Here is an 11,759-nt window from a genome sequence, read left to right as displayed (position 1 = left end):
GGAGAGGCTCAGAATGGGGCAGCTGTTGGGTCAGTGGTTAGTGGGTCTTTTGGGATGCCCACCTCCTCTGTTGGAGTGCCAGGATTCAGTCTTGGTTATCCTGCTGTTTCTAGATTCCTCCTGGTGTGCACTCTGGGAACCACTTACTTTGGCAGGCTCCTGGATTTGACCTGACTCAGTTCAGCGAATGAAGGATCTCTCATCTCTCTCCTACATACATCTCTGTCAAGGAAATAAAAATACGTAAGAATGTTGACACAGTTCAGAGTGCTATGTGTATGTTAGTTTGCTAGGGATGCTTGAACAAATGAACCACATGGGATGGTTTAAAGCAGACGTTCCTAAAGAACTCCGGAGTTAGGGTGTCTACAGGGCCAAGCTCCCGTTGCTGAAGGCGGAAGGGAAGATCACTCCTGGCTGCTTGCAAGATCCCACGGCCTCTGGTCCATCTTGCTGCCTGCTTGGTTCCTATTTCTGCTTCTCCCTTCTCTCTGACTTTGCCTCCCTCTATTATAAGGATATATGTCACTGGATTTAGGGTCCCCCTGATTAAACTGTAGTTATTATTTTTTTCTTTTTTAATATTTACTTGAAAAGTAGAGTTATAGAGAAGGAGGCAGGGAGGCAGGGAGGGAGGGAGGGAGAGAGAGAGAGAGAGAGAGAGAGAGAGAGAGATCTTGCATTTGTTGCTTCATTCAACAAATGGCCACATCAGCCAAAGCTGGGCCATTCCAAAGCCAAGATCCAGGAATCTCCCACATGGGTTCAGGGCCTAAGCACTTGGACCCTCTTCCACTGCTTCCTCCCGGGTGCATTACTGGGGATCTGATCCAACGTGGAGTGGGGATGCTGGCACTATAGACTGCAGCTTTATTTACAACACCCCAGCCCTGATCTAGAATGACTTTGTCTCAGAATCCATCCAGTGCTGGCTGAAATGCTTGGGCTCCCACCACCCTCCTGGGGGACCCAGTTGGAGTGCCTGGCTGTTGGTTTCAACCGGACCTAGACCTGCTTGATGTGAACCTTTGTATTGTGAACCAGCAGATGGAAATTTCTGTCACTACCTCTCCCTCTGTCTCTGCCTTATCTCTCCGTCTCTTCTGTATTCCTGAATCACTTTCTGCCTTTCCAGTAGACAAAAAGTACACATTGTAGAAGAGAAGTCAAAGCTAAGCACCCTGCCAATCCCTGGTTTCATAAACATATTCATATCTATCTGAGTCCCAGCAGTTAGTTAGACGTCACTTAGCAAAAGTATTGCTTTATTGAACATTGTGCTAATGCACCAAATGGTGCCCTGCAGGCTTAGAAGAATTAATGTTTTTCCTAAATTGTTGAAAGGAATCCCAAGAAGCATACCACTGGCAAACATGACAATTGTTTAATAACTCTGAATCATCTTTACAGCAGATGGTATCGTATTATTCTTTGCCATGATTATTACATTCTTTCCACTTAATACATTTTAAAAATTACAGACTACTTAATGCCTCTTGATTTTCTCCTAAGAGAGATCGACTTTGATTTGGAAATATTTTCGGAAACCTGGCATCACTTCTCAATTTAGATACTACCATCACCCTGTATCATTCTTCAAAAGTAAATACATCTTAACTCTTCATGGAAGTCATACTTCCAAAGCCGAGTATGGGAAGAAAAATACAGGATCCTTTTTCCAACTTCTTAAAACTTGTCTTAGCAGATAAGTATTTTAAGCCATTTGTTTATTTGAAAGAGTTACAGAAAGAGGGGGAAACACACACATACACACACAGAGTGAGAGTGAGAGGGAGAAAGATTGATCTTCCATCCATGGGCCAGGCTGAGGCCTAGAGGTCCTTCCTGTCTCCCACATGAGCAGCAGTGACCCAAGTTCTTGAGCCATTTTCTGCTGCTTTTTCTAGGCTGTTAGTAGGGAGTTGAATTGAAAGTGGAGCATCTGGGACATGAAGTTGTGCTCATATCGGATACTGGCATCATAGACAGTTACTTTTCTCACTGTGCAATAATGCCAGCCTGCCTTCCCACTTTCCTTCCTTCCTTTCTTCCTCTGTTCCTCTTTCTTTCCTCTCATTCTCTCCCTCTCTTTCCTTCTCTCTCTCTCTCTCTCAAGATTTATTTGAACTGGAGAAAGAGAGAAAGAAAAATACCATCCATTTTTTAGTTAACTCCCCAAATGGCTTCAATAGCCAGATCTGGGCCATACCAAAGCCAGGATCCACAAACTCCATCCAGATCTGCCAAATGGGCACTAAGGGCTCAAATATTTGGGCCATCAGGCAATGCATTCCCGGGCCCATCAGCAGAAAGCTGGATCGAAAGTGGAGCAGTGGGCCCTGTGTGGTAGCCTACTGGCTAAATCCTCGCCTTGCAACTGCCAGGATCCCCTATGGGCACTGGTTTGTGTCCCTGCTGCTCCACTTCCATCCAGCTCCCTGTGTGTGGAATGGGAAGGCAGTAGAGTACAGCCCAAAGCCTTGGGACCCTGCACCTGCATGGAAACCTGAACGAGGCTTCTGGCTCCTGGCTTCGGATTCGCTCAGCTCCAGTTTTTGCAGCTACTTGGGGAGTGAACCAGTTGAAGAAGATCTTTCTCTCTCTTCTTTCACTCTGTAAATTTGACTTTCCAATAAAAATAAATAAATCTTTTAAAAAAAGTGAAGCAGCTAGGACTCAAACTGACAGTCCAACACCAGATGCTAGCATCACAAACAGCAGCTTAGCATGATGTGCTGCAAAACTGATTTCTTTCAATTTTGTCAGTGGATAAAAATGTGCTAAATATCAAGTCTGTCATCAAGGAGTCAACTCATAAAAAACTAGTATATTAAGTTTTTTAAAAATGTTTATTTTTATCTGCTTGCATACACTGGGATTCCTTTTGGGTTCCCGTTCATATCCTAATGGTTCCACTGCTGATCCAGCTCTGTTTATGGCCTGGGAAAGCAGAAGAGGATGGCTTGTGTTCTCAGGACCCTGTACCCATGTGGGAGACCCAGAAGAGGCTCCTGGCGCTTGGCTTTGGGTTGGCTGAGCTCTGGCCATTTGTAGCCATTTGAGGAGTAAACCAGTGCATGGAAGACCTTCTCTTTCTTTCTTTCTCTCTCTCTCTCTCTCTCTCTCTCTCTCTCTCCTTCTCTCCTTCTCTCCTTCTCTCCATAAATCTGCCTTTCCAGTAAAAGTAAATAAATCTTAAAAAAAAAAAACAGGACATTAAAGATGAAGAGTTATATGGGGATGTTATAGAATGCACATGGACATTATACTGGTTCCTCCTGCACTTTGGCTTATAAATCACCATTTCATAAGATGTAGTTGGAGAATCTGTTCTTACGTGTTTAATTTTTCTTCTGAAATCACATATAAGGTCATTTGTCTGATAAAGTAACAGGAAAGAAATAAGTCAAAGCAATACTTACAGAAAAGTTAGTTTAGAGAAGGCTTAAATGACGTTGAATTTTAAAAATGTTGGAGGAACATGTTTTATCATTGCTAATTTATCAAATGTTTAATGTTGGTTTACTATATGTTATGTATAGTACTGAAGCTGGGAATGAAAATATAAGTTGTTGGAAAGGATTTACCTATTTACTTGAAAGGTAGAGTTCCAGAGAGAGATTGAGATCTTCCATTTGGTGGTTCACTCCCCAGATGGCTGCAAAGTGAAGTGGGGCCAGGCTGAAGCCAGGAGCCAGGAGCTTCTTCCTGGTCTCCCACGTGAGTACCAAGAGTCCAAGAACTTGAGCTGTCCTCTCTTGCTTTCCCAGACACATTAACGGGAAGCTTGATCAGAAGTGGGGCAGCTGCAACTTGAACTGATGCCCATGTGGGATGCTGGCCCAGCAAGTGTTAACTTCACCCATCAAACCACACTGCTGGGCTCGAAAATGGAAGTTAAATTCCCTAATTCTCAAAGGACCTAGCCAAAGGTTGTCTAGACTTAAGTCACTTTATGAAATTTTGGGCATAACCATGTACCTATTTATAACAACACACTTACTTTGAACTAGCTCACTTTCATTTAAAAGAAAACTGTTGGCCCAGCTCTGGGGTATAGTAGACTAATTAATTCTCAGGCTGTGGGACTGGCATCCCATATCCTGCCGGTTGGAGTCCCAGCTGCTCTACTGCCGATCCAGCTCCATGCTTATGCCTAGGAAAGCAGTAGAGGATGGCTCATGTCTTTGAGCTCCTGCACCCACATGGGAGACCTGGAAGAAGCTACTGGCTTGGGATCAGCTCAATTCTGGCCATTCTGGCATTTGGGTAGTAAGCAGGAGATGGAAGGGCTCACACTCTCTTTCTCCTTCTGTGTGTAACTCTGCGTTTCAAATACATGAGTAAACCTTAAAAAGAAGAAAAATTCTGCTGAGAAACCACACTTCTACTGACCCACAAGAAACTTCAGAGAACTCTCCAGTTACACCTGCAACCATCCCATACTGGCAACCTAAAGAGCCCACCAATGGAGCTGGCTGGGAGAAAGGATAGATTCAGATTTTCATTCCCAAGGCAGGTGTTTACCCCAGTAGCTAAGACCTGCATACCACATTATAGTACCTGGGTTTACTATCTGTCTCTGGCTGCTGGGTCCAGCTTCCTTCTAAGGTAAACACTGGGAGGCAGTGGTGCTGGCTCAAGTGTTTGAGTTCCTGCCTCCAGTGTCGGAGATGTGAATTCAGTTCCTGGCCTCTGGCCTCAATCCAGGCACTTGAGAAGTGAACCAGCAGACAGGTGTGTGAGGTCTCTCTCCTCAAACAGATTTTTGAAAAAGATTATTTTCATTACTCTTCAATAACCAGTCAAAGCATGTGGGATGCATGTTGGCCCCAATACTGGTTTTCTTTCCTTCTGGGTAGAATGTCTGCCTACACTATTGAGCAGTACAGAAACAAAGTTTTCCATCATCACAGGAAGTTCTACTAGCCAAAGTGGAGCTGCAGGCTAGACAGAAAGCTTTTAAAATAACTATCTCCCAGGCCAGGCACTGGTGGGAACTTTCTTAGGAGGGCACACAATATGTGGTGATTTCTCTCATCCATTCAGCTGCCATTTACCACCAGGGGTTAAAACACTGTACTGTTCTAATGCAATAATTCTTATTTAATTTTACTGACTGGAATACTTTAAGAAAAAACAGAACTCTACTCACTGGCCATCTGAGCTTCCCTGTGGTATAATTTCACACTGGACATTCATTGTAACTATTACTTTAAAAACAGACAAAGATCTTCCATCCACTGATTTACTCCCCAAATGACTGCAATTGCTAGAACAGAGTGTTCAAAATCAGGATCTAGGAGCCACTTCCAGGTTCTCTCCCATCCAAGTACTAACCAGGCCTGACCCTGCTTAGCTTCCAAGATCAGATGAGATCAGGTGCGTTCAGGGTGGTATGGCCATAGATTCCTCCAGGTTCTCCATGCAGGGTTTAGGGTCCCAAGGCTTTGGGCCATCTTTACTGCTTTCCCAAGTTATTTGCAGGGAGCTGGATGGGAAGTACAGGAACTGGGACTCAAACTAGCACCATAGGCAGTGGCTTTCCCTAGTGTACCATAGCACCAGCCCCAACATTTTAAAACATGCTGCTGGGACCGGGCGCAGTAGCATAGTGACTAAAGCCCTTGTACAGGTCGGGATCCCATATGGGTGCTGGTTTGTATCCTGAATGCTCCACTTCCTATCCAGCTCCCTGCTTGTGGCCTAGGAAAGCAGTAGAGGACGGGTCAAAGTTTTGGGACCCTGCACCCATGTGGGAGACTCAGAAGAGGCTCCTGGCTCCTAACTTCAGATCAGCTCAGCTCCAGCTATTACGGCTACTTGGGGAATGAATCAGTGGGAAGATCTTTCTGTCTCTCCTTCTCTCTGTAAATCTTCCTCTCCAATAAAAATAAATCAATATTTTAAAAAATAATAATACCATATCCTGAGCAAAGACACATAAAGGGAAACATGGTAAAAGATATCTGGAATGGCCCTATAAAAGGGTTTTAGTCAGAGGAGGAATGCACGCTATTGCCCTTCTCTTCCCCTTGTTTTACTGCCTGGAATGTGGACGTGACAGCTGAGTGCCCCCAGTGATCTTGGATGTAAGAGGAAACCTTGAGGAAGATAGAGACAAAGGAGGAAATCAGGGTAGAACTGTGGCCATGGGTCCCTGGTAGCCATAAAGTTGTACCTGGACAAAAGTCATGCATCTTTCATATATGTGAAAGGCAAATAAAACTCTCTTGTAAGCTATGTAATATTTAGGGTTTGGGAGGAAACTATGTTAAGTCTAATGTTAGCTAATTCATTGCTTAGCTCACCCCTTCAGCCTGGTCTGTCTTTGATGGTGACAAAAGAAAGATAGGGTAGTCACAGCAATTGCCAAAATATCAACCTAAGCCTGCTCCTACAACATTACGATTATTTAAAATTAAATCTTGGGTGGAGCTCCCTAGAAGCAGAGCCTGAGATGGGGACTCTTGTGCAAGCAAATTGATTTATTCTAAGCTTTATTACATTCATTTGAGTGGCAGAGTGAGAGAGAGAGAGATACAGAAGGGAGAGATCTTCCAGCTGGTGGATCACTCCTCAAATGCTCATAATAGCCAGGCGTTGAGTCGGACTAAAGCCAGGAGACTGGAATTCCACCTGTGTCTCCCACAGGGGTGGCAGAGATCCAAGTACTTGAGCCATTAGCGGGCTGCTAGATCAGAGGAGGGGTGGGACTTGAACCTGGATACTCTGATATGGGATGTGGACTATCCAGGTCACATCTTAACCACTTACCAAATGCTAACCCCTCTCTGTTGTTTTTTTTGGGGGGGTGGGGAAGGGAAGAGTGGGGATGCATAATCTTTGATCATCTTTTCATATGACAATAGTTTATAGTACAGTTTTTTATAGATACCATAGAAAGATAATTTAATATAGCATGTTGATTGAAATGTTTATATTATTGGTAATTTAGAAAAGTTCCTAAAGTTCCTTTTAACTTCATAATTCATTAGCAGTAATGAATGTTCAGTTCTATCAGAATTGGCCATGTTTATTAGTGAGTTTGTTCACTATATCCTATCCAAGCGGTATATAATGGCTTTTTGATTACTTTTATTAACAAATTGATGTGTTCTTTCTATGAATGGCATATTATCACGTTCATCAAGACCAGATCGATCTCACAGGCTCAGGCACAGTCCATTGTATAGCAAGGCATAAAGTAACATATGACTTCACATTGTGTAACACTGCTATTCGTCCAGTAATTTGGATTAATTCTCTTTGTACAGTTCACACTAAAAGAAGTGCGAAAGCTGTGAAACAATCTCAGTTGACTACACTCCATTACTGAGCACATTCATGACAGGATAGAGTATTCTTTTTCACCAAAGAAGGCGAAAATAAACTTACTTTTTTAAAGGCTAAATCCTCACTTTGCATGTGCTGGGATCCCATATGGGTACTGGTTTGTGTCCTAGCAGCCCCACTTCCAATCCAGCTCCCTGCTTATGGCCTAGGAAAGCAGTGGAGGATGGCTGTAAGCTTTGGGACCCTGTACCCATATAGGAGACCCAAAAGCAGCTCCACATGGGAGCCCCAGAAGAAGCTCCTGGCTCCTGACTTTGGATAGGCTCAGCTCTGGCCATTGCGGCTATCTGGGGAGTAAACCAGTAGATGGAAGATCTCTCTTTTTCTGCTTCCCTCTGTAAATCTGCCTTTCCAATAAAAACAAATAAATCTTTTTTTTTTAAAACACAAATGTCCTTGCTTTTAAAGAAAATCAACAACAAAGATTTACTTCTATATTTGAAATGCGTTTGAAATGCAGAGAGACAGGCAGATCTTCCATCAGCTAGCTATTTCACTTCCCCAAAGGTTGCAGAAGCAGGGGCTATCACAGACCAAATCCAGGAGCCAAGAGCACATCTGTACCAACATGTGCATAGCAGCAGCCCAAGTATTTCTGCTGTTTTTTTAGGTACATTAGTAAGGAGATAGACTGGAAGTAGAGCTGCTAGAAGCTGACCTGGCCCACATTGTGGGATGCTGGCATTGCAAACAGCGACTCAACCAGTGTGCCGCAATACTGGCCCCAGATTCTGTTCTTGACAATTTGATATCTGGTGATTAGAAGAATTTACAGTAAGCTGACTTTTATCTACTTCTACTCAATTTAGAACTTAGTCCTTTTCCACATACTTAGTGCTATTTGTTGTGGGATAAGGATGCAATATAACTTCTGGCCCTGTACCTTTTCCTGTTAGGGTGCCAGGTAAATTGCCATCACGAAAGTGACTGCAATAATGTAATTACATTCCACCAGACCCAAATCAGAAGCATGCCCAGTTCAACCTCCCCTTAGATGCCAAAATACCTATAGCCTCTCTAGTGTTAAACTGTGAAATCTTATTCTCTTTGTTAGACTTGTGATTCTAAGGATCTTAACGACCAAACACATCCTTCCCAACTGAGACAGGTTCACTTCCTTCTGCTAATTCAGTGCAATTTATTTCTAAAATACTAAAACACACAAGGCACTTTTGAACATTTATACTTCAATATTTTATAAAATTTCTGGACAGGTGTTTTACATACTTCAGTTACTGAAAGCTCAATCCCTGTTCCTGGTGTCAACTCAAAATATTGGGCCAAGGCTTGGACGTAAGGGAAATAGGAAGTCTGATCTGTCGGTAGGTGAGGGGAGCTCAGTGAGGATGCTCTGGGATTTTTACTGAAGCTGCAGAGGACAACTGTTTTCACGGAAACTGCAGGAGGAGCAGCAGGCCTCTGATGTAGCTGCAACAAAGACCAAAACCTGTCAGCCAGGCACACAGCTTGCCATGGCGTCGCTGCCCAGTCCTTCAGAAGGACTGCTGGTGGAGAGATGACCCTGCCTTATACTGGGTTGCCTTGTTCTGGCTACCTGTAAAGGAAGTCCAGATACGAATTAAAGCAAAGGGCCCAACATGGTAGCCTAGCAGCTAAAGTCCTCGCCTTGCATGTGCCAGGATCCCATTTGGGCGCCAATAAAAAAAAAAAAAAAGAATTAAAGCAAAAGGAGAAGTCAATCACTTAGTCTCAAAGCATAGCATGACATAGTGGTTTGTAACAGCAGCCTGAAAACATATGATTTGGCTTGAATTAGAGGAAAGCTGTGCACTATGAGATGTTACCACTTTGCATTTGGTAATTCAAAGACTGAATTCCTGTATTTTTATTTCACCCTGTCTGCGGTTGCACTTTTGTTTGGAATAATTCCACAATTTTTCCTGTTACTACTTAATTTTCTAAATTTTCTCAAAATAGCTTTATCTTTTTAAAATTTTTTATTATATTTTTGACAATCTTTACATAGTTAATTGGGGTAAAAAGGTTCAAGGGCTATAGGAAAGTGGGTAAGACTATTATTTCCATATTGTTTCCTTCATGTATCTGAGGTAAAGGGGGATATTAAGAGAGAAGTCCCACCCAGTTTCCCACCCACCCCAGGTCCTGGATGTGGGGTATGCTCTGAGATACTTGCTCAAGTGGTTTTGATAGTTCAACAGTTATGATTCACTGCCAATCTCGCCACTCCAAGCATGATGAGGTCACTGAAGAATCCACTGATTGACTCAGTCCATCACAGAGTCTACATTTGCCCAGTATTTCACTGCCAATATGTAGCTGAGATGGTTGATTGACTTGTTCTGTCCTCTGTCTTTTCATGGTTAGGGTTCTGAGTCCAGCAGTTCGATTGGGGGGATCCCCAAAGAGACTTTGTCTGAAGTGTTCCCAGACCAGATTCTTGTATGTACTAGCAAGTACAGGGCCCGGCACAGTCCATCCCCCTGATCAGCTGGTGGTTGCAACTGCTGGGTTGGTTCTGTTTCCAGCGCTGTCTTCCACTGGAACCAATGGGTATTGCAGTCCAGCCTGGTTCTGCACAGCACACACTCGGTTCTCACGCAAACCAGTGGGAGCTGCAGCCTAGTCAGAGCGACCCACAATAACCCCCACCAGGCCCGCCCCCTGCCCTGGTTTGCCAGTATGTGTAGCAGACTAGTCCAGTCTGTCCCACATCCCATTTGGCTCTCGTACTTGTCGATGGGTATTGAAGCTTAGTTCCATCTAACCAGCAGAATAGCTGGCTTTATCTTTTGATCAACTCTGTACTTTGTCAATTCTAGGAGGAAAGAAGAAAAAAAAAAAACCTTGGAAATGCAGCAAAGGAATGTCAGGCGGTTTCTGGGCATAGCTGAGGCCCAGGTGGAGTCTGCACTGTGGTATTGTCACCTCAGAGCAGTGGCTGCTTTACATGAGATGGCCTCTCCAGATGGTTCTGCCAGCATTTACAGCTTTTCATCGCCAACAGACTTGCTGTTCTGTCATTATCAAGCATTGGTTAAGCTGGTTTTCCAAAAGCAAAGCAATTTACTTGCGTACACTGGTCTCAATCCTGCTGAAGCTTTAGTAATAATTGCTCTTTTGTGTACCAAGATAATCAAAGTTAAGAAATAAGCACATATTGAATTTCTGCACTGAGTAAAATAGACAGTGAAGCTAATAAAAATATTGTGATGCAGAAGTCCAAAAGAAACATAAGAAACATTTCACAGAATGAATTCTGGAGTTTGGAACTGGAATCAAGTTTCAAGTATGTGGAATTATTTTTTTTTCCACAGTCCCAGGTATATGAAGATCAAATTTTCTTGGATTCAAAGCTGCTATGAACAATTCTGTTGTGTAATGTGAAAGCTCAGGTTAGTAAGACCTTTCATAACATGTTTGTAGGGATTAGCTTAAAATAGACAAATGGCTGGTAATGAGTTAGCAACCTTGGCCTTTATATTTATTTGCTTAGCTTGCTTTTCTTTTTCTTCTTCTTCTCTTTTTTAAATTTGTTCATTTCTTCACTAGAAAGATTTACGGAGAGAAGGAGAGACAGACAGAAAGATCCCCCATCGACTGCTTCACTCTTCAGGTGGCCACAATGGCCAGAGCTGAGTCATTCAAAAGCAAGAGCCAGGAGCTTCCCTTGGGTCTCCTATGCGGGTACAGGGGCCTACGGCCTTGGGCCTTCCTCTACCACCCTCCATGGCTACAAACAGGGAACTAAAAGGGAAGTGGAGCAGCCGGGACATGAACTGGCACCCATATGGGATCCCAGTGCCTACAAGGCAAGGATTTCGTCACTAGGTTACTGCTCAAGACCCATGATTAGCTTGCTTTTAAAAGGTATTTATTTATTTTGCTTGAAAGAGTTGCAGAAAGGGAGAGAGAGAAATCTTCCATCTGTTGATTTACTCCCCAAATGGCTGCAATAGCCAGAGCTGGGCCAGGAGCTGCTTCTGGGTCTCCCACATGGGTAAAGGAACTCAAGCCTGAGGCCATCTTCTGCTGCTTTTCCAGGTCTTTAGCAGGCAACTGGATTGGAAATGGAGCAGCTGGGACTTGAATCAGAACCCATATGGGATGCCAGCACTGCAGGTGGAAGGTCAGGATGCTATGTCACCATGCATTTGCTATTTTTGAGTGTTTTATTAATATTTGTTGGTGACTTGAATCTTAAAGCAAATCTTAGACCAGACCACAGCCAAATTAAAATCGCACAGTCGCACAGTACTTACTGTTTCCTTACTCTCCATCTCTTTTCTTGTCTGCTTCATATTCGTGGAACTCTTTGTTTCTCACAGTAGTTTTTCTAGAACACTAAAATTAAGTTTTGGGGCATGAAGTCTGTCTCATTTAACAGTATAACTTTGGTTCCCACTTGAAATGTGATTGTAGTT

The sequence above is a fragment of the Ochotona princeps genome, chromosome 1 (assembly GCF_030435755.1).
Source record: "Ochotona princeps isolate mOchPri1 chromosome 1, mOchPri1.hap1, whole genome shotgun sequence".
NCBI classification, from domain to species: Eukaryota; Metazoa; Chordata; class Mammalia; order Lagomorpha; family Ochotonidae; genus Ochotona; species Ochotona princeps.
This window is presented reverse-complemented; position numbering follows the sequence as displayed.